This window comes from Bombyx mandarina, chromosome 05 (assembly GCF_030267445.1).
Source record: "Bombyx mandarina strain Sakado chromosome 05, ASM3026744v2".
NCBI classification, from domain to species: Eukaryota; Metazoa; Arthropoda; class Insecta; order Lepidoptera; family Bombycidae; genus Bombyx; species Bombyx mandarina.
In genome coordinates this window covers 14,772,269-14,779,060 of record NC_143212.1, presented here as the reverse complement: position 1 = coordinate 14,779,060, position 6,792 = coordinate 14,772,269, and positions in this window count along the sequence as shown.

Below are 6,792 nucleotides of genomic sequence, written 5' to 3'. Positions count from 1 at the left end.
CACGATGAACCCTTTGACGCATTTGACGGGTTCGACAAAAACGGTGACACCGGCTTGGAGTATCCGAAGTGACGCTCATTAAGAATTGATAAGCACTGTATTACTAAAAAGCTTTATGAACACTCCTCAACTCTGCAGTCGAAATATATTAAATATATGTATGTAAATAATATATGTATTTATTTTATGTATTTAATTATAACGTGTATGTATATGTTTATGTTATTTATATGTGTTATTGTGTATTGTATCAATAAGTAAATTGAATAGATTGTACCCTTCTACCGACTTATGTAAAGCATTCCCTCTTTAACTGGTAGATAGCTCAACTGTTGAGTTAAGCTTGCCATTTTATAACTTTTCTCAATTATTGTATTGTATTAACTGTGCGTACAATAAATAATAAAGAATATTAAATTGATCGCCAATATTATCGATTTATTTTCGATTCGATTATTTAATTATGCCTAGAGGCTTAATTAATTCGATTGTACTAAAAATAAAGTGAACAACAAACGTAATGCTATTTAAAAAGAACAGTTGTTCACTAATAAAGCAATAGTGCGGACGCGTACTCGTGTGGAGATGAGCGCGCAGATTATCGCGCGTCCATATTTACATACATCAATTAGCACGGGCGGCAAGAGCTCGTCGTACTCGGGAAAATAATTATCTTTTATCAGCGCTAATGTGTTCCTGAGTAAAGTATGATGCGGTGATATGAACGATGCCGTTTTTACATTAATTAAAACCGATGCATCCTGCGTATAAATTAAAAGATTAAAATGTTTGCAAGCGCCGATAAGACTATTTTAAAAATAAACTGTGAGATAGCTAAACTAGTGGAATTATCTTGTTTCTATTTTATCCGTTTTGTTTTAGTTTGCTACGGAGGCTAGTTCAACGCTGAATCATTGAGACGGAGATTTAGTATTAGCAGCTACTTAGCATTACTATCAGCGCCTCAAGCATCTCATTATCAGAATGACTCGTAAATGAAAAAAGTGATTCTGGTGAATTAGTGGTAGAAGATGGAAAACGCCCGAATTGGTTCGTAGTATCAAACTTTTTTTTTTATTGCTGGGATGGGTAGACGAGCTCACAGCCCACCTGATGTGAAGTGGTTACTGGAGCCCGTAGACATCTACAACGTAAATGCGCCACGCACCTTGAGATATAATTGATTCTAAGGTCTCAGTATAGTTACAACGGCTGCCCCACCCTTCAAACCGAAACGCATTACTGATTCACTGCAGAAATAGGCGGGGCGGTGGTACCTACCCGTGCGGTCTCACCAGAAATCCTACCACCAGTAAATTGCTTCTTTCTGTAGCTACAGAACTAGCTAAAGCAGTAACGTGGTGACATCCACATGGAGGTCTAACTAAGATCTCGATTACTTTTTTATTGCTCTAGGATCAAGGATGAGCCACACGCGGCTCGCCATATTGACATTTCTAAAATTGAATTTATTTTATCGACTTTCTCCCATCAAGTCGTTTTTTTTGTTCTTTTCTTGTTTTTTTTTAATAAATAAATAAAGTTTCGTTAATTATTAACAAGAGATAGTCTATGTGTGACTCTCAAAAAAAAAATTAAATTTAATGGGTCTATTAATTAAATGGGCCAAACATTGATTAAAAAGGTTGCTCACCCCTGCTCTAGGTGTTCACGCTTACAATGTGACCTGGTGGAAATCTCGAACCTGAATTACTGCAGAAATAGGCTAAACATTAGTATCTACTCGTAGCTCACAATGTCTTACCATCTGTCGACAGAATCCAACACCGTACCATAATAAGAACGGTCACACTGACATTCCATAAAATAAGATGAATAGCAACCTCGTCGATAAATTAATAAAAAAAAATAAAAAAAAAAATGCGAAATCTAAATCGTACAACATAAAACAAAGTTTATTCAATAAATATAACTGTAAAAATATCGTCATGTCCTTACTCAGGCAAACGCAGTTTCAATTTACTCGACGATGTATGGGGATACGTGGAATCCCGTCTATTTGACCTGACAGGGAAAATGTTGGGATGTTTCGGAAACTAACTAACCGACCTACCGAGAGCCGGCGACGCGTAAATGCAAATGCGGTTTCAACTCCACTGAAATTCAAACACAACTACCGACTAGTCAGTTCATTTGACTTTACTTGGCAATTATTCGAATTCGCGTATTGATGATTTGTTTTTAGTTTAGAAATACAGAAATAAGGCGCGACATAAGCGTTTCTGTGTTATGGTAAACGTAGACTAGATTAATTTGAACAATTGACGTCACTATTCACATTCTCCCTTCGAAAGCAGGAATGTTTACAACCTATTTAGAGAAAAGATAGTCCATAGCTAGGCACTAACAAAACACGCAATCTGAAGGAGAAATTAATTGTTAACCACAGATCCATCAGTTTTTTTTCTTATTGCATAGATGAGTGAACGAGCTTACAATCCATCTAATGTTATGTGGCTACCGGGGCTCATAGACATCGCGACGTTAATGCCACGGTTCAACTTAAAAGATGCAGTCAAAGTCTCAAAGACTAAAGACAAGACTATCCTATCTTGTCTTGTCAGACTTATGATCGCTTCGTGGCATAAATAGGCAAGTTAATGGCACCTCTGATCACGATCAAGCGACTTTCAATACGCTTTACTACTGATGAAATAAAGTACTCATAAAAGTAATATTAATATCAACGAACAAATTGCTATGTTCAAAATCAACAAGCCAGGTATAAACTTGATACTAACTCTCGTATGCCACAACGCGGCCCAGACTCTCAGATAATCCTGGTTTGTAACGTTAAATACATATCGGGAGGTATGAAGCATAAAGTCGTATCCACTGTTAGCGCAGCCGCTTTCTTACAAGTTATTATTATGTAGTCTTTGTTTTCATCTTATTGTTGCGATTTTGTATAATCTATGCGAATGTTTTTACTATGTAATTTTATTGAGCAATTCATTTGAAGATTATTTAAAAGAGGATAGGTAAAGAAAATGTGTGTAAAAGAGATTTAAAAAAAAATAGGGCCTAGTTTTTCTCGTGATTAGGAATTAGAGTGTATGTCTCGTCAATAGTCAACGTAAAACCTACAACAGGAAATATTAGTATATGAAATAGCTACGTTTTCATGTAGGTACCATTTTTTTTACTTTTCATTTTACAATCCATCAAATAGGCAATATTTTCCACAGACAAATGTGTAACTTTTTCTTATACTTACTCTCATCCTCCTTAATTATTTGATATCGGGACAGCATGTCTTACCATGCTGTACAGATCTTTAGCATGAGTTTTCCGATCGACCGCCTGCCTGACATCAACCCTTCTTGGGTTTTATCTCCAGTAGTATATCAATTGCAACGTGCCGTAGTGAATTTTACTATTTCTTCTTTTGGTGTTTCTTTTTCCTCAACGATTTTTGGTCTATGATTTGCCATTTTTTATTATTATTATGTCATAATTAAAATTTCCAAAAGCCGTAAAAAGAAAAATACCAAAAAACGCGAATGAGTAACTACAGATCATTAAAAATATTCACTAATTTAGATATTATTTTATAAACAGTGGTAGGTGTCTGTGTACAATCTCTTAATGATGCTTTTCAGTTTTAAAGATAGATTCCTTTTACAATACGATTGAAATTTCAACCTAATGTTTCCAGAACGGGTCGGACGTAAATGCGCCACCCATCTTACCATATAGGTACCACCACCCTGCCTAATTCTGCCGTGAAGCAGTAATGCGTTTCGGTTTGAAGGGTGGGGCAGCCGTTGTAACTATACTTGAGACCTTAGAACTTATATCTCAAGGTGGGTGGCGCATTTACGTTGTGGATGTCTATGGGCTCCAGTAACCACTTAACACCATGTAGGCTGTGAGCTCGTCCACCCATCTAAGCAAAAAAAAAAACATCAGCATTATCACCTATTCATACTAAACTCCCGAATTTTTAACCTCTTGGTGCTTTTCTTAAATGCCGGCTATAAAGCGCAAAGGCCAGGATATGTTCTAGTGAATTGTTTGAAATGTCTCCGTAGAAGAGGTCACACTTACTTCCTGGAACCCCTGCGCTCATCCACAGTAGATAGCCAGAGATCATATCTGAAATACTCGACTGTTGAGTGAACCACATCTGTATTTCTGTAACGCTGCATCATGTGTTTCTTTAATGAGATGCGAATAGAGTTCTCATTAGAATAAAAAAAAGCATAGCACTTGTGTGTAGTGAAATCAATCGAAATTTCAACCTTTCCATACCCGATCCTGTAGACCGAATGGTAAACAGTCGACGTCGCCCTAAGCACGTCATTACGGATCCTCCCAATCCATTAACGGAGCTTTTAGGTACCTCAAGCACCGGTCGCCATCCTCGCCGAACCCGTCACTTGCGCCGAAGGCTTGACGAGTAAATTAACCCACAGACACAGCCCACTGAGTTTCTCGCCGGATCTTCTCAGTGGGTCGCGTTTCCGATCCAGTGATAGATTCTGCGAAGCACTGCTCTTGCTAGGGTCAGTGTTAGCAACACTTCCGGTTTGAGCCCTGTGAGCTCACCTAATCGCCCGGTTACGCCGACATAGCCTCTCAAGGCTATCAGTTTAGGTAGGAAAAAAATCAACCTTTTACTTCAAGATGGACAGTAACATTCATGTTTGAATATTAATGGACCCCTGTAACAATTTAAGAACAGCTGGACTACGATCCAGTCTGTTCATGAACCAATTCAGTAAAACAGACGGTAGCTTTTTCTTTTAAAAAAGAATTATTTTTTGGAAACACAAAAGGAAATCGTTCATTGTATTACACCAAGAGTCCGATTTTACCTGCGATACCTTTACCACGAATGTTGTTGAATGCTCCGTAAAACGCTATATTTAGCCCAACAAAATAGATTGTATTCTACATTGAATTGTGTTTGTAGAACGGTGAGTTTGAAGGTACGAACAACAGGAAATTATTGTGTCGGCGCACGTCGGGCGTCGAGTTAGTATCGTACAATAGAAGCCTCACCTCACCCTGTTTACATTACGTAGCTCACACGTATGAAGCGAGATTGTTGTGTTGCTATTTTCAGAGCGAAAATGGCGGGTAGCATTTTGGTTTGTTTATTTGAATGTTTTGTTTTAATAATTTTATTTGCAATAAGCTTAATTGACTGAGACTACTTGTAATAAACGCAAAAACGCACAAAAGTACTGGAGTGGAGACCTCGTACTGGACGTCGTAACGTGGGCAGACAGCCAACGAGGTGGACCGATGATCTGGTCAAAGTGGTTGCTAAGGACTGGATGAGAAAGGCAAGAGACCGAAGAGAATGGGGTGCATTCGAAGAGACCTACAGTCAGCATTGGGTGGACACGGTTTAAAGAAGAGAGAGACTTGTAATAATTACGCTTATCATTAGAGAATTTAACATTGTTTTAAATGTAGTCAAATCAAATTTTGATCTATTATTAGTTGTGCATTTCTCAATCTATACTAATATTATAAAGAGGAAAGATTTGTTTGTTTGTTTGTTTCGAATAGGCTCCGAAACTACTGGACCGATTTGAAAAATTATTTTTCCATTAGAAGCCGACATTGTCCCTAATGAACATAGGCTACTTTTTTTTATTAATTTTTTTATTTTTTATTTTTTGTTTCATGTGTGTTTTAATGTTTCCGAAGCGAAGCGAGGGCGGGTCGCTAGTAACTCCAATAATCCGGGGAATCGCTGTATATTGGAATTTATTTCTGTGTTTGTTCGCTATCAAAGACGTTTTGTAAAATTTAACTCAGTGCTAATGAATAATAAGAAGTGAAGCACAGAAACAAATGAATTGTTTATAGATTCGTTTGAATATTCTTTGGTGAAATTTTAGAAACACAAACCTTTATTAACGAATGAAGCCATGTCGTGATTTATTCATTTATCATTACTGTTTCAAAGTGTATAATATAAATTACTCAACACGTAGTATTTTACAGTTTTGATCGAAATGCACTGTCGATAAAGTTCGGGCCGAAAAGTAGCTAATCTAATTGCTTTTGTGTTTATTCTGTTTGGTAGTTGTTTGTTTAAACACAAAAGAGCTAATACTGGTAGGACCTCTTGTGAGTCCGCACGCGTAGGTACCACCACCTTGCCTATGTCTGCAGTGAAGCAGTATTGCTTTTCTGTTTGTAGGGTGGCGCAGCCGTTGTAACTATACTAAGACCTTAGAACTTATATCTCAAGTTGGGCAGCGGCTATGAGCTCATCCACCCATATATGCACTAAAAAAAAGAAGTTTAAATCGCTCTTTTGTCGTATGATACAATCCTTTACACATTAACTAAAAAACTTCAACTGGTACGAGACAAATTTATTACTTGTTTTTAAATTAATTAACAAAAAAGTTTGTAATTCTTTTTCAAACTCCGGCATAGGGTTTTATTATTCGTTATCTTTAGCTCCCGTCATCGCAGCGAGATAAGATATAAACCGGTATGTTAATATAAAGACTAACTACATAAACTTTAAAAAATCAACATTTCATTGGATTCATCAAAATAAATCAAGTTATTATTTGTTGCTGTGTCTATGTAACACATAATTTGTTCTATTGTAACTATTATGTATAAAGATATGATGCTAAATTTATGAGTAAAGTTGTTATTTTGTGAATTTTGCGTTGTGTTCATTAATTAAATTGTTTCATCAAATTATAGCATTCTACCTGCAAATGTACATATGCATGCTTTTTAAAGTTTTGTTCACATCTAAACGCAATCATGTTGTTTTTTTTTAATGTC